Here is a 23130-nt window from a genome sequence, read left to right as displayed (position 1 = left end):
ATTAACAAGAAGATGGTCTTATGCGGATGGCCAACAGGCACATGAAAAGATGCTCCATGTCACTGATTATTAGAGACACATAAATCGAAACTGCTATGAGTTATCACCTCACACTGGTCAGAAAGGCCATCATCAAAACATTACAAAACACTTTACAACATTTCAGTGGGTTTTGTCATACATTGACATGAATCAGCCATATAGTTACGTGTTGTAAAGTGATTGGCCTCCAACTAATAAAATAATATTTAAAAAAAAAAAAAAAAAAAAAAACATTACAAAAATCAAACAGTGTATATGTACAGTATCCTAACTGCTACACAGGCCAGCCCTATTCACTATAGGAGAAAGCTGCATAAGGCTGAATGTTTACGATTATCATCTCATCATATTTTCTAACCTCAAATTAAAATGTACATTTTAAAATAAAACAATACTTGAAATAAGGACAGTTCCATAGAATTTGAGGTATATATTTCCTACTACATTTCTAACAACTTGACATTTTAAAGCCATACTTCTCAAGTTAATTTAGTCTATAGAGGGAATCCAGTATAACAATATCGTACTTGTTACACCCATCACAAAGGGATCTCAGGTTATCCACACATTTCTAAGGAATTCATAGAGATTTTATTTTATTTTTTTCTTGGATGGCAACTGAGATGTGCAGGGAATTATTAACTACTAAGAATTCCTTTAATTGGACAAGATAACAAGGTTACTTAAAATAGTTGCTTCCAAATTTCAGTGCTCTAAGAAAACTAATTATTTAGCTGGATTTTATTTACATATTTTCCCCTGTGGTTTGCAAGTTGAAAGGTGCTGACATTTTTACTTTTTACAGTGTTCTTTTTTAAATGATTCTTGAATCTAGTCTAGAGTAACTGCATACAGAGAATTAAAAGTAACTATGGTAAAGACAATATAAGTTCTTAAATCTTTTGCTCTTAAAGCAGGTGAACAAATTTACAGATATATACTGATCAGAATTATAGAATATTTATCTTTGTTTTTGCACTATTTCTTATATATTTTTTGGAACTCACCACATCATCTTCTCCATTACTTCTCAAATTTTTGTTACACCTCTGTGCTCTTCTAGCATTTTAGTATCACTCTATAATTTTAGAATTTTACTGAATGATCTGGCTTAATATCTAGACTGAAGCTTCTTATGGACTTGTGGCCTTTATCTCTGCCTCTCTCAACCTAGTGTAAAATATTGCAAATTATAGACAGTCAGTAAATGTGGGTTGTTTGCTAACAGCTGGAAAGGCTATACAATGTCATCTTTTCCAACCTCCTGCACTAATGCAGAGATGTCTTATACAGCTATCCTGGCATATGACATTCAGTTTCTGTTTGAATAAATTCACTGATGAGAAAGATGTTTGGCATCTTATTAAATAACTCATGGAAAGTTGTTGGTTTTCTATTTTTGTAATGATGTTCAAGCAAAATATGTCTCTCTCTGACTTGCAACTATTTATCTCACTAATATTATTGATAGCAATAAATATAGCTTTAACACTTCTGAGTAGTATCATTTCAAATATTGAGCAGCTCCATCATAACCCTCAAATGATATTATTCCTTTGTCTCCAGCTCCAGTCCTTTCCAAACCAACCTTCATGTCTTCTAAGATTGAAGGATCTAGATCTCAATTAGTTTAGCTCTTAATAATTATTCAATTTATTTACATAAAGCATATTGATTTATAATATCATTAATATATAGAAGGGACAGCTATCACTGAAAACTACAGAGTGGTATCTATGTACCATATGTTCATATGTTCATATGTTCAATATCATCAACACCATTCTTTTTAAAGATTTTATTTAACCCAAGATGATCTACAATATTGTGTTATTTTCCAAGTGTACAGCTTCAGATTCTTTCCCATTATAGGTTATTACAAGAGATGTAATTCCTTGTGCTATACAGTAAATCTCTGTTGTTTATCTATTTTGTATATATTTGTATCTATTAATTCCACACGCCTAATTTATTGCTCCCTTTCTCCTTTCCCCTTTGGTAACTGGTAACCTTAAGCTTGTTTTCTACATCTGTGAGTTTGTTTTTGTTTTGTAAATAGTTGATTTATATTATTTTTTTAATACCATGTAAGGCTTCCCTTGTGGCTCAGCTGGTAACGAATTCACCTGCAATGCAGGAGACCTGGGTTTGACCCCTGGGTTGGAAAGATCCCCTGGAGAAGGGAAAGGCTCCCCAATCCAGTATTCTGTCCTGGAGAATTCCACAGACTGTATAGTCCATGGGGTCGCAAAGAGTCAGACACGACTGAGCTACTTCACTTTATATACCACATCACGTTTTCTTGTACATCCACTCATTTGCTGACGGATATAATTCACTTCCATGCCTTGGCTATTATGAATGGTGCTGCAGTAAACATTAGTGTGCATGTATCTTTTGGAAGTAGAGTTTTTGTCTTTTCTGGATATATCCCCAGGAATGGGATTACTGAATTATATGGTAACTCCATTTTCAGTCTTTTAAGGAATATACATACTGTTTTCCATAGTGGTTGCACCAATTTACATTCCCACTAACAGTATAAGAGTGTTCCATTTTCTTCACACTTTGTAGAAGTGACAATGTATGACATCTGAAGCTAGTTCGTAAGGAGACACTGTGGTTCCTGCCTTCCTCTTTTGTATCATTTGCTTTGGGGAAGCCATCTGCCATATTATGAAGATGCTTGAGCTGCCCAGTATAGAGACACAAAGTAAGCCTCCTGCTAACAGCCATATGAGAGAGCCACGTTGGAAATGCACCTTCTAGCCTGATAAGGCTTTAAGTTACTGCCATCTCAGATGACATATTGATTGCAGTATCACAAGACACTATGTCAGGGCCAACCAGCTAGGCTGCTCTCAAATTCCATAAGCATGAAAATCATAAGAAAATAAGTGCTTATTGTTTCTATTGTAAAATCTCTATTGAGATATAAATTATATATCATAAAGTTCGCCAGTTTGAAGTGTTCCATTAAATAGTTCTATGACTCTTACCATAATGTAATTTTAGAGCATTTTCATTATCCTAAAAGTAAACATTTATCCAATATCAGTTATTCCCTACCCCATTATCTCCCTACCCCCACCCTTCCATCATTTATTAGCACCCACTCCTCAACCCTACACAACAGCTGATCTACTTCTGTCTCTATACATTTGCCTCTTACAGTCATTCAGTATAAATGGAATACAATTTGTGCTGTTTTTGTGATTGGCTTACTTTATCTAAAATAGTGTTTTTGAGCGTCACCCATGTAGCATGTATTTTTCCATTCTTTTTTATTTTACCAAATCATATTCCATTGTATGGATACCTCTGAGGTTTGTGCTTCATCCAGTCCAGGGTTTATCATGATGTACTCTGCATGTGTTAAATAAGCTAAATAACCTCAGATATGCAGATGACCCCACCCTTATGCCAGAAAGCTAAGAAGAACTAAAGAATATCTTGATAAAAGTGAAAGAGGAGAGTGAAAAAGTTGGCTTAAAACTCAACATTCAGAAAACTAAGATCATGAGATCTGGTCCCATCACTTCATGGCAAAATCAATGAGAAAACAATGGAAACAGTGCCAGACTTTATTCCTGGGCTCCAAAATCACTGCCGATGGTGACTGCAGCCATGAAATTAAAAGATGCTTCCTCCTTGGAAGAAAAGATATGACCAACCTAGACAGCATATTAAAAAGCAGAGACATCACTTTGCCAAAAAGCTCCATATAGTAAAAGCTATGGTTTTTCCAGTAGTCATGTGTGGATGTGAGAGTTGGACTGTAAAGAAAGCTGAGTGCCAAAGAATTGATATTTTTCAACTGCAGTGTTGGAGGAGACTCTTGAGAGTCCCTTGGACTGCAAGGAGATCCAACCAGTCAAGCATAAAGGAAATCGGTCCTGAATATTCATTGGAAGGACTAATGCTGAAGCTGAAACTCCAATACTTTGGCCACCTGATGCGAAGAACTGACTCATTGGAAAAGACCCTGATGCTGGGAAAGATTGAAGGTGGGAGGAGAAGGGGATGACAGAGGATGAGATGGTTGGATGGCATCACTGACTCAATGGGCATGAGCTTGAGTAAACCCTGGGAGTTGGTGAACGGACAGGGAAGCCTGGCGTGATGCAGTCCATGGGTTCATAAAGAGTCGGACATGAGTGAGCAGCTGAACTGAACTGGACTGATGGGTATCTTTTCATCTGTTGACAGATATTTCCATTTTTTCCATTTTTTTTTGCTACTATAATGCTGCTTTGATCATTCATTTATATGTTTTTAGTGGTCATACGTTTTGGTGGACATATGTTTTTTGCTTTCTTTTGGATATGTGCCTAGGAATACAACTGTGGATCATATAACTCCCTGTGTAAATTTTTGAGGAACTGCCAGTCTCTTTTCCAAAGTGGTACCCCATTTCACATTCCCACCAGCAGTGTGTGATGGTTCACATTTTTCCACATCCTTGCCAAAACATATCTGCCTTGTGAAACTTATCATCCTGGTGAGTGTGAGGTGGTATCTCACTGTGTTTGACTTGCATTTCCATAATGACTAATTATGTTGGTCATACTGTATTTATTAGTCACTTGCATATATATCTTCTTTAGACATGTGACTATTGAAATATTTTCCCAATTTAAAAAATCAGGTCCACTTTTCTTATTATTAAGATGTTTATTATTTAAAGCTCTAAACATTCAAGTAATCTGGCACATAATAGCTGGTAACTAATACAAGCAGTACTTCTACATTTTCTTAGAGAAAATGTGATATTGATTATATTTTAATCAATCTGAAGGAAAATAAACTGACGTTTTCTTGAGGGTGAAACAATGGCATTACTTCATTCTTAGTCCTGAGATTCATAAATACACATAGTTAAGACCCAATAAATAAAGAAAATTTCATCAGAAATAGAAATGAAAACATAATTCAAATTAATTTGCTTGCCTAATTACTATAGTAATGATTATGATGATCCAAGGAAATGTATCAAGCCTCATTATCAACCAGAACAATTTCCTCCAACGATCTAGGACAGAAAGACAATGTCCAAATTTTCTTTTCAATCTTCCTACTCTAGGCATTCCTTTGTTTATTCAAAATAAGAAATGATTTAGCATAAAACACAGAACTGCATTTTACAATGCCTTTATAATACACATAACAGACTCATGTCTTTTTTTCTTTAAAAATTATAACTCAAAATAGAAGTGTTTTGAATGGCATGATTTATTTAGTGAGTGGATACTCACTGTGGTCAGATTTAGAAACTAGATTACGTTAAGCATTTTGTAAACTTTTACTGCCATACCCTTCTCCAGAGGATCTTCCCAACCCAGGGATCAAACATAGGTCTTTCTCATTCTTCACCGTCTGAGCCACCAGGGAAAACCCAAAGAAAAAAGCATGCAGTATGATTTTAAAAAGGTTTTTGTTGAGAAAAGAAATGTGTCTTGTATTTATTGACCTAGTTCTTTCAATGAGATATAAACACGGGTAAGAAATGGACAGATGGCCTAAAATAAGACTGTGAAGTGAGTGAACATATATATTTTAAAGCAACATCGGCAAATATATATGTAGTTAAGAGATAAGTTTCACTACTTTCCTTCAACTGATAAGAAAGATTCTTAAAATCCTGCTGTCATATCAAAGGGATTTAAAAATCTTCCAACTAGATATATTATCTCTCAACTATCTTATTTTTAATATAATTAAATTCTACTATTCTAGACACATGACAAAGAAAATTCAACCCATATACTTGGATGTTCTCATCGCTACACAGTACTGTACACTTTTATTTCTAAATGGCTGTTGTAAATAATCAATTTAGCCCAGCACATATACAGCCACATGCTTTCAATCTAAAATTACTGTGACATATTTGGAGAAAATGGTATCACTGATTGTATTTATTTTAAATAAAAATTCACTAAAAGTATTTTTAAATTTTTTAGCATCTGGATACACATAAAGAATTAAACTTCAGAGGTTGATTATATTATAAAGAATCCACAATAAGTACAAAAATATCAGAAGGAGCTCCCTGTAAAGATAGAAAAGGTTCACTGTGGCAAAGTATGGCAATAAATCATCCTCATTATTTAAAGAACAGATGTAAGTGATACAACACAGTCTCTTTTATATAGGAGTATGAATGCAAAAGGCAGCTCCACAAGCAAAAGAAGAAACTCAGGCTGTATGAAATTTGTCATTACAAGTGTTTTCATGATTTATATGACAGAAATAACTTTTAAATTATTTACAGTAGCATTTTACGCTTTTTTCTTTTTATGAAGGTATTACAGTATCACTGATAAAGTACGCTCCAGATGCTTACACTTTATATAAACATTTCCTTTTTCAGCATTTTCAAAGTGCGCAAAACGTAAAACATACTTTTACACTGAAGCATGATGGTGAAACCCACTGTTTCTAAGCTGAATGGTGTATTTCCTGTGCTCTTTTAATGAAGGTGAATTTTTATTGGGTGCCCTATGACTGTGTGTAGCCAATCTTAAAATCACTGAAAGAAATCTAGATTGTAGTTTCAACTTTACAGATTATTTTTAAACATAAAAATCTCTGGCAATATCTAGATAAAATAATGAGGTTTTACTCAGTGATTTTTTTTTACACTATATAAGCTACAGTAACGTTGATTTGTTCTAAACATCTTTCCACTCCTGCCATCTTTCATGTAATATTTTTTCCCTTTTAAAACATACAAATGTATTAATCAATATTTACAATTAAAACTGCTGAGGTCTAGAAAGCTCTGCAAAATCTGGCCCTGTAGCCTCTATCCAAATTGATATAAACTTGTGCACACTGTCTGCCATGTTACTTTAACAAATGTCCTTCTATTAGTTTTCGACGTAGCCAAACTTTCTTTTTTTTCCAAATTAGGACGTTGACACTTTTGATACAAAGACTTTTTCCGCATCTGGGTGCTCTATACCATTCATGGCTCAGCTTAACTTAAATAGCATTTTCACCATTTTCTCAGAGAGGCCTCCTTACCCCCTTTAAACAAATCCTCTGTCTCTGTTCTTAATCACAGAACTATATTTATTTCCTTCACAACAGTTATGACAATCTGCAGTGATGATTTTTAAGCTTTTATTTTGTGAGTTCCCCCAGTCCCAGCCCCAGATTCAAAATAAGGTGCAGGAGGGCAGCTTTGCCTGGTAAGTTCTTAGTTGTATTACAGGAGAAAGACAAATCTTCATTGAAGGAATAAAGCTATTTGTACAAAATATTTAGTTGTAACTAAGACCGTCTGCACTGAAATAATCTGGGTACTGCAAGTCATGTCCTCAACTTCTTTCCAGTTATAAGGCCGATAAGTGATACGTTTTCAAAAAATTTATAGCAGAAAGAGTGACATTTCAGAGGGAGCTTCCTAAAAAATTCAAATAATATAATAACGATAAAATAAGCAAGTAATCTCTAAACCCTACATATCAGCAGTTGTTTTCCTTACAAATTAAATCTAGGTTTTAAATATTTCACTTGTGTATAAATGCAACATGTAGGTTTTAATCAAAATATTAAGAAAAATTCTCACATAGGTTTACCTCATGACATACTCTTTGCGAAATATAGTTTTAAAAAAAAAATTGAAGAAGAAAGTCACTTTTTAAAATAAGTAATCAGAGGAATGGATCCAACTGTTCTTTATAAATTCTCATTGTTTGGAGAAGAATTTATTTTTAGCTAAGAACAGGGGCTAATAACTAAGAGATCATCTTTTTAATTTAAATTTTAGCAGTGACATGAATTTGAGTAGCTTGACCACATTATCAAATTTGTTTAAGTAGCAAAGATGAATTTAAAAGTTAAGAAGGTAAAGAGCTCTTCATGAAAAGTCAAGATATGTATGTATATACATGTATCCATCAAAGTATGCATTTCAATAATTTTTTCATGATATTTAAATACAAAATCCAGAATTTAAAAAATAATCACTGGAAATCCCATACATAATCACTTATATACAAGATTTATATAAAGAGACAAAAATAGCACATTAAAAGATAAACATTCTTTAATTTTTCTTTTGGTTTAAAAATTATTGGACTAATTGTTGCAATAATAAGTCTGACAACAGACCATCATAATAAGTCTTCTGGGAAAAACCCTCAGTCTGCCAGGATCCTGGCAATGATATTTTGGGACAAATAACATTTTCTTTCTCAGTACATAGAGCCAAGTGAGAAGGAGGAAAGAGAAGAAAAGAAATCAAGGTAGACATAATTTATTTCTTATAAACAAATTACATACTGATAGTTTTATATGCCTTAAGAACTTTACAAATTTAATCCAGCCTTTCTTAATTGAAAAAAAAAAACTGAGCCCTCTTTTTTTCATAATTTATACCACTGATTATGATGTTTCATATATTTTCCTTCATACTGACATTTGTATAAAGGAATGGAAGGTGAAGAAATAAATAGATATTTTTGTATATTCTCTTTTGGTTATTCCTTCACATAACAGGATAGTTTTAGGAATAAACAAACAGGTTCACTGATCTGTTTTGTACATACAAAAAAAAAAAAAATCAAAACCAAAACAATTAGTGGCTGGTATCCCCAGGTCCTAAGCATTTTTTTTTCAATTAAGAAAATAAAATATTCAAGGGAAACACACCATTCATCCTCTCTTCTCCACATACCTCCCCCTAATCCTTTCTTTTTAATCCTCATTCCTCTTCCCCTCCTAGCACTGTTTGTAGGACTTGGCCCACTGGAGAGTAAAATTAAAACAAAAAAGCAAAGTAAAAAGTCATTAAAAATATATATATATTTAATGGTTTTTTGCTTGAAAGAAAATGCATGGTTAATTGTAAAAAAAAAAAAAAGAAAGAAAGAAAATCCTTTCCAGACTCTTAAAATTTACAATTGCTCCATGGTTTTAAACCTCAATTAAATGCAAAGGTTTAATAGGCACACGTGACTTTAATGATGTGAGATGTCCCAACATTATTTTACATTTATTAAGAAAAATGTAGCAGCATTCTATTAAATATATTGAATGATTTTTTTTAAAGCTTACCATATGTTTTTTCACTTATTCAAACTTTCAACTTAATTCAATTACAAATAAGTCTTTAAGTTTCCTTAATAAGAAGAAAAACCTTGCTAATAAAATTGCAGTTTAGATGAATTTCTTAAACTGGATAATGAAAATGGTACCAATCAGGAGTCACGTAAATTATAGAGTAAGCAATAAAAAGATTCTAGCGTCACAGAAGTGAACATTGTCATATTGTCTAACAAGGAAAAATATATATTCATAGGGAAAATCACAGGTCCAAAATGTCAAGGCCATACAGATATCGAGAGGTTCCAGGACTTTGAGTTTACAAAGGAGAGCATTAAAATTAAAGGTTAAACATTAAGTCTAGTCAGAAAACTTGGACATTAGATCATAATATGCTAGGGCAAAGTAAAGTTAAATGTATGAGTCTGAATCCTTTTTTTTTACTCAGTTCTTGAAACTAAAGCAGGCTGAGAAGAGCAGATTTGGGATGTAGACAAATGCTTGCCAAGCACACAAATAGGTGAGGCCAAATAGTGTACGTGATATTTTCCTACCAAACAAAAACAAGCGTTCAAACGCAGCTGAAATGGCATGAACTCCAGTCGGTGTCAGGCAAAGCAACAGGGAGCACGTGCCTAACCGGAGCGCGTCTGTCTGGCCCTGTCTATTACTCAGGCCCGCGATGCTCCTCTCCGGACACGTGGGGCCAAGGGGGCCAATCTTCAGAGTTCTCTAGAAGTTCTAAGTCTGGATTTAAGGGAAAACTTCTGATAGCCATCTCAGTGTTGGTTCATTTATAAAAGCAACGTTTTTGCCAGCAAAACATATCTAACTGCTGGTTTGAGAGAATGATGGAAGAAAAAAAGAATACAGTTTATTTTCAACCTTAGAATTTTCATTTGGAAATTACCTGTGGTATTTTTTACTCCAGTCTAAACATTTTTTTGAAAAAACAAGTTGTACACAGATCATGTTGCAGCTCAGTTGCACAGCTGAATGAAAGTATTCTGCTTTCTTGTTCTGTGTTCTTTGGTATATAAAATGCATTAAAGATATACAAATGTTGGTCTTTCTCTCTCTGATATTGATGGGGAATAGCAAATAAGAGCTTGGCTACTCTGTTTATCATACTGTAATGTAAATATATACCACCAGTAGAGCTTGGAAAGGTAATTTCTTAACTAACAGAAATAACGCCCAGATATTTTCTTTCCTTTGGCTCAGTTATTCCAGTTCAGAATCTCTCTTCTAAAAGAGTAATACCAAACTTAAAAATTAATTTTGCATAAAACTACTAATCACAGTACCAGTTACAACAGGAAAAATTTAAGAAAAAACAGAAAAACAAAAAGATTTAAATCTCTAATGATATGAACACTGTAAAAAAAAAAACAACCGGAGAATATACAGACAATACAGAAATGTCAGTAATTATTTATTTGGACAATATTCTGATGTTTAAAATCATTTGACAAATACAAACATATATACAGGGAATGCAGCGCCTTTAAGCCTAGCCCCTAGATATGGCCACTCTGCCACAACAGTTTATTATACATAATGAATGTATTCATATGTATATATACATATATGCATATGAATATACATACATATATACATACATGTATATATACATATACATATACATACATGTGAATGTATATGTATATACATTCACATATATATGTATGTGTATATACTTATACATATGAATATACATACATACATATACATACATGTATATACACATATATACATACATATATATATACATGTGTTCACTCTTTGCTTTAAATATATCGGATAATTAATAATTCTATGAAATATTTAAATACCTGCAACTTTCACTTAAATATATGTATAGAATTCCTTCATGTTAGTAAGCTTAAAATTCTAATTTTTAATAACTAATATAAACAGATTATAAATTCATCGCAATTTATTTATTCAATCTATAAATGATGGACCTATGCACTGATTCTAATTTCCTATTAATAAACATACTGTAAATGAAAACCTTTAATAAACATAATTCATATTTACTCATTTATTATTTATGATGGTGACTAATTATTAAGTACTATCTGTTGATTTAATTTTTATAGGCTGATATTTGAAAAATGTCAATTTTTAAGTTTGCATTTCCTAAACTGCTAGTAAATTTTCCCACTATTTTATACATTTATTCCAATTTAAATATTCTCTTTTATAGGAAATTTAAATTACTTTTAAGTTTTATAATTGGATATTTTAAAATATTCTTTAATGGTTTGTAAGTAATTTACTTACTAAGGTTATTAAATCTTCCCTATATGTGTGGCAAATATTTTTCTCCAATTTATTGTCTATCTTTTCTATCATATATTTTAATACATTTTAAATTTTGATGTCATATAATCTGTCAGTTTTATATACCTTTTAATATTGATAAAACACTAAAAATCTTTCAGAACCCAAGGCTACAAATTGATTTTAATAAAAAATGATGGACTAAACATTTGAACATGTGATATTTTACATACTTAAATACAGGTGTACAATAAAAATAATTCATATTTTGCCACTAAATGCTTGCTCTTTAATCTGAAGGTATATATTTGTCAAGATATAAAAACTTGACAAGTATATCACTTAAAAATGAATTTCACTGTGTATCAGGACTAGTGAATTAATAAGTATACTGTGAAAAGAACTTCATACTTTGTTCTCTCCAATTTCAGATTAGTTCTACTGAAATAGTGGATCTAACAAGCAAAATGATTTTTAAAATCCTCAGTACACTTACATGTGTGTTCTCTTTTTTTCTACTACATTAGAAACTTATTCAAAAATTGCACAAAAAAGCATATACATATGAGCATCACATACCACCTAATATCATATTTTTTATATTTAAGAAATTGCCATATAGATCATTACAGTCCTCAACTGATTAAGTAGACAAATAAATCAAAGTTATATTTGCAGCATAAGCAGAATGGTCCCATATATTGAACCAGATGTAGAAAAATATTAGTCATACTGATTTTAAATATGTCTTTCCTTAAGAAGGGAGTAATCTCCATGGTACAGGAATAAAGAGAACAAGAAGACCAAAAGAAAAAAAAAAAAGCATCCTCTTTTATCATCCAGGAGTACACTGACACATATTAATGCATTAAATTATTAGCCAAAATTTAGAAAGGTGAGTCGGTAATTTCAAATTTATACTAGGACCATATTAAGGACATTTAGCCTAAAAACATTTGTATATTTCTTTCTAATATTTGATATTTATGTTAATCTCACCCTTGATTATAGAAAACTAGCAACCTTCGATTTAATATACTCTTTTTTTAAAAAATATTATACTGTTTCAAATTATCAGTCAAATTTAGATCAATTTTAATAACAAGGCTTTTTTTTTCTTTCTTTCTTTCTATTCCTGATAGCTTACAGCACTTAACTTTCTTTTCCTGCCCCCTCCTGTGCATTTTAAAAATGAAAGCCCTTATTCCCAGACTGAAATATTTGTTCTCTTTAGTAAGATTCTTTCTGGCTTCAGGGAGAATAAATTTACAGAGATGTCCTGGGACTTTGAGACTCCAACGATTCAAATTTTTACCTTGAATATCTATTCTTGACTTTTCCTTCTTTTAAAATAAACATCCCCTAAAGAGAATTCTGGCTTTGTGACTTACTTTATTGAATAAATTATGCAGTGCTTCTGTCTGCAACTCATGTGAGTGATGCAAAATAAAGCAGACATAGCTGTTGGACATCATTTTAGCCCCTCTGTCTGATTGGCAGATCACAGGAAGCAAAAAATGTCCCACGAGCCCCTCTGTGAGGTCGTTACCAACTGATTGAGTATTCGCCTTAAATATCTGAAACCCAGGTGTGTTGTAGATTAGCACAACTTACAAGCACTGTGTGGAGATTTATTATGATAATTGTTGCTTTTATTTTTTATTTCCCTGAACTCAAAGATAATTAATGTCAGTATGTGTCCTGGTATCTGACTCTCTTAATTGGTCCTATGGTGCCTTGGGTGTTTGAAAATCCACTCACTTAAAGGCTTTTTTTTTTTTTTTTTTTTTTGACTTGTTTTCCTGGAGCTGTTCATTAGTGCCTAAAATATTTGATTACATTTAATTGTGATGTCTTCAATTTTGTGCACCTGCTGCAATTTGCATGAGGAGAAAAGGCTTGCAGAAGCAGGAAAAAAAAGTGAGAGAGGGAATTACATTTTTAAAGAATTCCCCTGCACAGGGTAATTGGGGTTAAATATGGAAACAAAATAGACTTAATAGGCAGCTAGATTTTTGTAACTATTATGGTTATACAAAAAAGATTCTAAATCAAAACTGTTCTAACATACATACCCTTAACATATATTTTCACATTTTTCTTCAAAGGCTTTGGTTTCCAAGAGACATCCATATTTACTCTAAGATTAGTATCTTGTATTAAAGAGCCCACATGGAGATAAGAAGAAAATATTGAGTCAGAATCCCAGTTGGAGGTGTTTTTTTGTTTCTTATGCATTTTTAAATGGAGCACACCACTGCTTTTTATTTCAACAAATATGAAGCATTTTGTCACCAATTTCACTAATCGTTTTGTTTTTTATGCTACTTTTTCATGAGAGTTGAAATGGCCAAAAGTTTCCTGGGAACCTGTGAAGTTCCTTTTAAAATGTCTTAAAGTAACATATAAGGAACAGATTATATCCACAAAGAATTACCAGTTTCAAAGAATGACTTTGACCTGAATATCAATTCCAGCTGACCACACTATAATTCAACAGAGGCAGAGGAAACAACAGGGTATCTGCTGCATTTTCAGCAGAAGAAATAAATCGCCATTCTTTCTCTTTTGTAAAACCATCGGTTTCTTTTCCATTTCATTTTAAGGAGCAGTGAAATCTCTAAATCTGCTTCAGAGCCATGCTTTTAGAGGAAAAGTAATTAGATCTAGTCCTTTCAGTTATAATGGCAGTGATACGATGGGATCTCTATGTTAAATATATCAAAACAATGCACCGAGTTACCATGGATATTCTTATTCATGAAACATTCCAAAGGTCAGAGGGGCAGAGAAATTTCTCTGTCAGTCCCTCAGTCTGTCAGCTCAGGTTTTATCTCCTCCAAGAAAGTGCTCTGTTCCACAGCACTTGAAATGTCTGCTTTGCAATCTTACTACATTTGTGGACTAGAGTATGAAATACACCACCTGGCTCCTCTATCTTTTCTGGTAAAATTTATTTTTTGTGTTTTATTGATGTTAGCATTGTTGCCCTGAAACTCTTACGAATTGCTTCAGCATGAGAGTGAAAAATAAAATGATTAATGCATGTGTATTTGTCATTTTCAAAGTTCTTTCACATGCACTGCCTCAACTGATTCTCAGAACAACGTTGTGCTACAGAATATAATTTCAATAAATGTGGGACCCAAGTTTGTTTTTTCACCATTGTATCCCCGGGACTTCTATTACCTTATAGAAGACACTTAAGAGATATAAAATGAATAAATAAATGAATAAGTCAGTATCCATACTTAGTATGTGCTTAATAAAATCTTGGCTCATTTTAACGTATTTGGGACTTATATTACAACAAGTGTTTTAGAATGGAAAGCTGAGCTGTGAAAGCACATCACAGGAGACGTGGTGGAAATGGGGTGTATTAAGATTAATGGTTTCACATAAGTATATTTATATAAGACTAGCACTGAGGACCCTGATGAAATTCAAATACCTACATCCAGTTAAGACAGTAAGAGTGGGCAAGTTTAGGACATGGAAATTGGGGACCGAAGGTTGCTTAAAAGATCTGTTACATAAGACGGCCCCTGCACAATTTGCGCAAACATTTACAATGACCCTAGCAAAACATGCTGCTCCATACTAGTTCCTAGCAACAATTTTTAGAATTCAACATAAATACCATTTTTGTGACATAAGGAATTATAATGCAAATGAAACTGAAGATGATTTCTCTACCTCCTTAGTCTCAGTTTCCATGTGAGCATAAGAGGACATAGGAAGTAGCAAGGGACACCTGTGAGAAGTCAATCAAAGGAAGCCCGCTTTGACCTGGACACCTAAGGCCAACATGTGCTGACTTGATAAAGAACCTCAGGACAAAGTGACTGAAGGAAATCTGGGAACTGTTTTCCCTTTTATTTGTATCGCATCCCACTCCTCTATACTTAAATTATTGTGGTTAGGGCTAAATCACGGAAATGCTGTTTGGTTTGCTTTGATAGATGGTCATTGCCACACCATATATCCAAGGAACCTTAGGTTCCACACAGTCTCTTCCTGATCTTTCTGTTACATTTTCTGCCCTCCAGAAACACTGGGTGAATTCCTAGAAAAAGCCATGTCCTCTTTCACAACAGTTGCTTCAGTCCCAGCTCTGAGTCATTTTCTAGATTTCAGCTCTAGTCATCTCTTCTAGAGAAGTCTTCAAGACTTCTTCCCCCAAATCCATCTTAGTTTAGATTCCTTTGTTTTATACTATTGAGTATTTCCTAACATGTTCTTGGTTTGTGTATTATTCTGTCTCTTCTACTAGACTGTAAACTCCATAAGTAGAGGTTCCAAGTCTGTAACTATTTTTGGTCCCTTATGCTAGAACCATATTTGGGGTTTACTGAATAAAGCACAAACATATATTTATAGGAACTTGTGTTTATATCACCTCTGGCCAAAGTAACCTCTACCATTTAGAATCTAAGAAAAAAAAAAATATATATATATATGTATATAAATTTTCTTTAATTAGGTGATTTTTATTATCACATACAATCCTGCTGGCTTTATCTGATTTGGATGAATCTACTACTAAGTGCTATATTGTCACCCTGTTTATTTAACTTATATGCAGAGTACATCATGAGAAATGCTGGGCTGGAAGAAGCACAAGCTGGAATCAAGATTGCCAAAGAAATATCAATAACCTCAGATATGCAGATGACACCACCCTTATGGCAGAAAGTGAAGAGGAACTAAAAAGCCTCTTGATGAAAGTGAAAGAGGAGAGTGAAAAAGTTGACTTAAAGCTCAACATTCAGAAAACTAAGATCATGGCATCTGGTCCCATCACTTCATGGGAAATAGATGGTGAGACAGTGGAAACAGTGGCTGACTTTATTTTTTGGGGCTCCAAAATCACTGCAGATGGTGACTGCAGCCATGAAATTAAAAGACGCTTACTCCTTGGAAGGAAAGTTATGACCAACCTAGATAGCATATTTAAAAGCAGAGACATTACTTTGCCAACAAAGGTCTGTCTAGTCAAGGCTATGGTTTTTCCAGTGGTCATGTATGGATGTGAGCGTTGGACTGTGAAAAAAGCTGAGTGCTGAAAAATTGATGCTTTTTAACTATGGTGTTGGAGAAAACTCTTGAGAGTCCCTTGGACTGCAAGGAGATCCAATCAGTCCACCCTAAAGGAGATCAGTCCTGGGTGTTCATTGGAAGGACTGATGTTGAAGCTGAAACACCTCATGCGAAGAGTTGATTCATTGGAAAAGACCCTGATGCTGGGAGGGATTGGGGAAGGAGGAGAATGGGACAACAGAGGATGAGATGGCTTGATGGTATCACCGACTAGATGGACATGGGTTTGAGTAAATTCTGGGAGTTGGTGATGGACAGGGAGGCCTGGCGTGCTGTGATTCATGGGGTTGCAAATAGTCGGACACGACTGAGCGACTGAACTGGACTTAACTGAAATATTAAGTGCAGTGATATTTATATGGACAATCAGAATCTGTGTTAACTACACTCATACAAAATATACAATATAAAACCATGCAGTGATGAAGGAGATGCAAAGACACATGCATGCCCATATGCATTTTCTTCAACACAGTGATGAAAAGTCATATTTTTTTTTTTTATTTTAACTACACACTTATATGAAACTTAGTGGTCCAGTACCAAAAGCTTATAAATATAAAAATCATAGCAAGAAGATTTCGGAATTATAGACTGGAGGCCAGAAGTTAGGTCTTATTAGGACAGAGTCTGAGTGGGAATGACTGTATTTGCCAGCGACCCCTGACTTCCTCATTATTCTCTAAGCTCTATGAGGTCAGGGTCCACAATATCTTGTTCACCACAGTGCCTAGCACATATTAGATCCTCATTAGTATCTGTTGTTATCTGACCCCGCCACTATTGTTTTCCAAAGAAGGGAACTGAGAGCAAGATTTCTGGGAATGAAGCCACATGGCAATTATGAAGCAAGAGGAAAGTATCCATGGACTAGGTCAGCCAGTGAAGAGAGACACACATTGTTCCTAGGATGAAAAGGTGAAAGACCAGGTCCTGGGTTTTCCTAATTGTCCTATTAACAATTCTCATCTCCTGGGTTTTGAGGCCTCACCAACATTAACCCCTGTGGTCTTTTTGGTCATCTTTCTTCCTCTGCTCTGTGTTTCCTCTTTTCTCCTTTCTCTCTCTCCTCTTTTCTCCCATTACCTCGTTTTCCTTTCTTAATGGTAGGCTGCTATTATCTTAATAAAAAATTAATTCTACTGATGTTTCACCCAAGAAAAGTAATTAGTTGGAAAAGCTAATATGCTCTAGACTAATGGATGGTCAGCCTAGAGATTTCTTGATGAAAATTAGAGACACCAAGGGAACATTTCATCCAAAGATGGCCACAATAAAGGACAGAAAAATGGTATGGATGTAAAACAAGCAGAAGAGATTAAGAAGAAGAGGTGGCAAGACTACCCAGAAGAACTATACAAAAAAATATCTTCATGACCCAGAAAACCACGATGGTGCGATCACTCTCCTAGGGCCAGATATCCTGTAGTGCGAAGTCAGGAGGGCCTTAGGAAGCATCACTAAGAACAAAACTGGCAGAGGTGATGGAATTCCAGCTGAGCTATTTCAAATCCTAAAAGATGAGGCTGTGAAAGTGCTGTACTTCATATGCCAGCAAATTTGGAAAACTCAGCAGTGGCCAGAGGACTAGAAAAGTCAGTTTTCGTTCCAATCCCAAAGAAAGGCAATTCCAAAGAATGCTCAAACCACCACACAATTGTACTCATCTCACACACTAGAAAAGTAATGCTCAAAATCCTCAAAGCTAGGCTTCAACAGTATGTGAACTGAGAACCTCCAGATGTTCAAGCTGAATTTAGAAAAGTCAGAGGAAACAGAGATCAAGTTGCTAACACCTATTGGATCATAGAAAAAGCAAGAGTTCCATAAAAACATCTACTTATGCTTCATTGACTATGTTAAAGCCTTTGACTGTCTGGATCACAACAAACTGTGGAAAGTCCTGAAAGAGATGGGAATACCAGGCCACCTTACTTGCCTGCTGAGAAATCTGTGTGCAGCTCAAGAAGCAGCAGTTAGAACTGGACATGGGAAAACAGACTCGTTCCCAACAGATAGTTGGGAAAGGATTGCATCAAGGCTGTATCCTGTTAACTTGCTTATTTGAGAAATATCAGGCTGGGTGAAACACAAGCTGAATCAAAACTGCCGAGAGAAATATCAATAACCTCAGATATGCAGATGACACCACCCTTGTAGCAGGGAGTGAAGTGGAATTAAAGAGCCTTTTAATGGAAGTGAAAGAGGAGCATGAAAAAGCTGGCTTAAAACAGAACTTTCAAAAAACGAAGATCCTGTACCATCACTTCATGTCAAACAGATGGGGAAACAATGGAAACAGTTACAGAGTTTATTTTATGGGCTCCAAAGTCACTGCAGGTGGTAACTACAGCCATGAAATAAAAAGACCCTTGCTCCTTGGAAGAAAAGCTATGAAAAAACTAGACAGCATATTAAAAAGCAGAGACATACTTTGCCAACAAAGGTCCCTCTAGTCAAAGCTATGGTTTTTCCACTAGTCATATGGATGTGAGAGTTGGACTATATAGAAAGCTGAGCAGCAAAGAATTGAGGTGTTGGAGAAGACTCTTGAGAGTCTCTTGGACTGCAAGGAGATCCAACCAGTCAATCCTAAAGGAAATCAGTCCTGAATATTCATTGGAAGCGCTGATGCTGAAGCTGAAACTCCAGTACTTTGGTCACCTGATGTGAAGTGTTGACTCATTAGAAAAGACCCTTATGCTGGGAAAGACTGAAGGCAGGAGAAGAAGGTAACAACAGAGGAATAGATGATTGGATGGCATCACTGACTTGACGGACATGAGTTTGAGCAAGACCCAGGAGTTGGTGATGGACAAGAAAGACTGGCAAGCTGCAGTCATGGGGTCACAAAGAGTCAGACACAACTGAGCAACTGAACTGAGCTGAGTTAAAAAGTCATATTGATAAAAATGAAAATTGCTTGAAAGAAATATTTCTCTGAATGACACACATTTGCGGAAAGAGCCACACATTTGTTTGTTTGCCTCCAGGAGAGAAGAGAGACAAGCCGTGGTCATACTTCTTATGTTTGGTGGCAGGTGGTGAATAATTGATCATCCTTCCCTTCTTCTTGATGCAATCACTAATTCTCTCAGTGCTCACTTCTACACAGGTCATGCTCACGATTAAGCCAGCCAAGGATCCTGAGGAACTCAGGAGATTGTCTTTTCTCTGAGATGCCATTTATAATCCAAATGAAAAATTAAATGGAAGAAGCAGGAAAATGCCCCTGAAGGTTTACTTACTAATTTTTTTTCCTCCACCTTTATTCTACCCTGTATTGTTTGATAAGGCAGGTCACATATTCTCCAAGTAAATGCCTTACTCAAGGTGCAAACCAAAAGGGCTTTGAAAAGAAGACAGACTTTTCTAGTAATCCATGACAGCTCTGCTTTTAAATTAAAAAAAAAAAACTTTTACTATGTTTTTAAGCAATACTGACTCAGCCTTTTAATAGTCCTTAAGTGCTTGGTTACTTTAGATTATCTCAAATGCAAAGGAAGACATAGCTTTGTGCTTTCAAAAACCAATATCACTTATGTGGAGGGGCTTATTTTCAGGCTCATATTTTCAATGACCATATTATGTATCAGTGACTTGCTGAATAAAAAAATTGGAGGCAAAATGAATCATTTTCAAATGTGGAACTTCATTTCAGCACTTAAGTGTCTTCAGAAAGATTTCTGAACCCTGCCTAGGAATCGGATATGGCCATTTCACTTTAAGGACAATTCCCTATCTTTGGCTTTTTGCCCTCCATTGAAAATGACAAACCCTGCATTGCCTTCTCATTAAGGAAAAACTAACTGCAAAGACAGCATATTTTTAGAGTAAACAAATCTCCCAGAGGCTGTATTTTTGATAAGTATTTTTGCAGTGCTAGTTTGAAGGTTTAACGGTGTGTAGTGTTTCACTTTAATAGGCAGACCAGCAAGCTATAACAAATGCACTTTACAAACTTTACACACCGTGAGCCCTGCTTTGACAAGACTTCCTTGGAATCAGGAGGTAATACGGCTTCTCGGTGAGCCGTACTTACATTTCGAGCTGAAGAGGAAATTATTCTTGAACCACCAGATCTGCTGGTAATTCATGGCTCAGTTTATGGTGGCCTTTTAAATTCACCCGGTCTCACCAGGTTCGCCCGGATAGAGCTCTGAGTGGAGAGATTATGCAAAGGTGATGACTGCTTACAGAAGGCAGCAGTCCAAATTGGGGATTTGGTTCAGAGAGGTCTGCATGAGCCTGCAAATCAGCAGTAGGCACTGGCAGCCCAATTATGCCCATTGTACAATGTCGCAGTTTTTCCTTAGTGCTGTAACAAATGAAGGTATGCCAAGAAAACATAGCAAGAAACAAAAGTCATGTGAATTTTTTCATAATAATTTCATATAAAATTTTTCACTTGCGGCCAACAGCCTGATACAGTTTGGATGAATGAGTCTCCACAAACATAAAGATATAAATACACACATATACACATGAACAAGAGCACACATAAACACAAATCATTTTATTGTAACATTTACATATTGTTTTAATCCCTGATACCGTGTACTGGATGGGGGCTTCCCGGGTGGCTAAGCTAAGAATCTGGAGACGTGGGTTTCCTCCCTGTGATGGCAAGATCCCATAGAGAAGGAAATGGAAACTCACTCTAGTATTCTTGCCTAGGAAATCCCATGGACAGTCTAGAGGGGGGCTAGAGTCCACAGGGTGGCAAGAGTCAGACACACTTAGCAAATAAATCACCACCACCACCATGTTCTGGGCATAAACTCTATCATCATTGTTCTATTTCCCAAACTGAATTGGGGCTTCAGGTATGAGCCCCTCTACAAAATTGCTTGCATTCCAACTATCATTTCATCACAGCCACTCCTGTAATCGTCTTAACCTGTCTGTGCCTCAGTTTCATCTCTTGTCAAAGAGGGGGGATAGTAACAGGACACCCTTTAAAGTCATGAGAATTTGATAGTGCAAGCAATTTGCTTCACACATGAGGTGCATCATGATGATATTTGTAAATTAACACTATCTTCTCATTTAAAAAAATGTTTCTAGTACAGCAGGTAATAAAGACTTAACCGATACTTAGTGCGTAAGAGTTAAGATTTTTCTGGCTTAAGAGAACTGAAGTTTGCTTACCATGTTCAAGTATCAAGGTGTACATGATACAACTCAAGAGCAGAAGGTAGAGCTAGGAAAGCCTGGAACCATGAAATGACAAAGCCACGAGACACCAAGCCTGCTGACCTCTTTCGCTCAGGGAAGGGGTATGCTTCCATCTGCCCCCACACAGTATCCTCACAGCTACTGAGAGCGTGTCCTTGGTTCTGGCCATGTGCCACCAGCCAGCCTGAGACAGGGGCTCATTGTCCAGCTTGGACTGAGTTTCCTCCCGACTCCCCCACTTATGCCAAAGGCTTCAGGCTTATAGAGCCCACTCTTGCTGGTAAACATGTTACCAGAATCAGGAAACACTAAGAGCTGGTGATATTTCCAGAAGATTCTGAAGATAGTGGGCATAATGATTTGGTCAAGCAAAGGTGTGAGACGATCATAGTACAGACCTCATAATGTTTCCTATTTACTGTGTCATGAAATATTTATTTTTTTGTCTTCTCCTTCCAGAGGGTGAAATATATCCTAGATGTGTTTGTCCATGTATACCTTGGATATTACATTGTTGAAGACCTAATTTATATTTTCATGATTCATGAGTGGCCTCAGAGCTAAAAATTGGTTCACCAGAGATCAGAATAATTCTTGACTGATCCTAGTCACATTGTAAAAGAAATTTTATTCACTTACAATATAATTCTTTTGTTGTTGGTATTGTTATTGATATTAAATTATTTATCCTTCAACTGGGGCCCAGGCAGAAAAAGAAAACAATGCTGAATAATTGAGTTTTTCAGTTAACCAGTGGTTCACTCTATTGAGAATCTCAGTGGGTTTTCTGAGGAAATTCATAAAGAAATATTGTTGGGTGTGATGCAACTTAGTAAGCATGATGCAGAGAGTGTTTGTAAGAGAAATATTCCGTGGGGAGTTTCTCAAAACATCATTGACTATAGATGGTACTCAGACATTCATGGATTTGAATGCTGCCTGTGTGTGATAAGAAAACTTCAATTCAGAGAAAGATCAAAGGACCAGTAGTAAACATATTTCTTCTTAAAAATGCAGAGGCATGTAGGGATGAGTGTGTCCTTAAAAGTCTATGGTATGTTCTTGATCCTAGAGTCCAGGTTCCCTGCACTTCCAAATCATAAACTGATGCACTAAAAGTGATAGTCCTTATTCTTACTTCTAAAAGCTTCCATAAAATACTTAAATCTACCTTACTAAAACCCTCTAAGTTCAGTTGCTGATCTTATATAATAAACATCATTTTAGCATTATTTACTATTATAAAGAGGCTCAAAATAAATGTAAACATTATTGTCACAGGAAAAAGAAGTACATTAAGCACACAGAAATGGGAAGCACGTGAAGAAATTGAACCATCACATTAAAATTATTTTTGAAATTTTTGCTAGAGGTGACTTTAGCAGATTTATGAAATACACTCATTCTGTTTTATGTAAGAAGTAACTTTTTAAAACAATTTGATTTAGATGTGAAATTTTAAGCTAT

This window comes from Muntiacus reevesi, chromosome 1 (genome assembly GCF_963930625.1).
Source record: "Muntiacus reevesi chromosome 1, mMunRee1.1, whole genome shotgun sequence".
In the NCBI taxonomy this organism is placed as follows: Eukaryota; Metazoa; Chordata; class Mammalia; order Artiodactyla; family Cervidae; genus Muntiacus; species Muntiacus reevesi.
The sequence above is the reverse complement of the archived record's forward strand: the minus strand, read 5'-3'. Positions refer to the sequence as shown.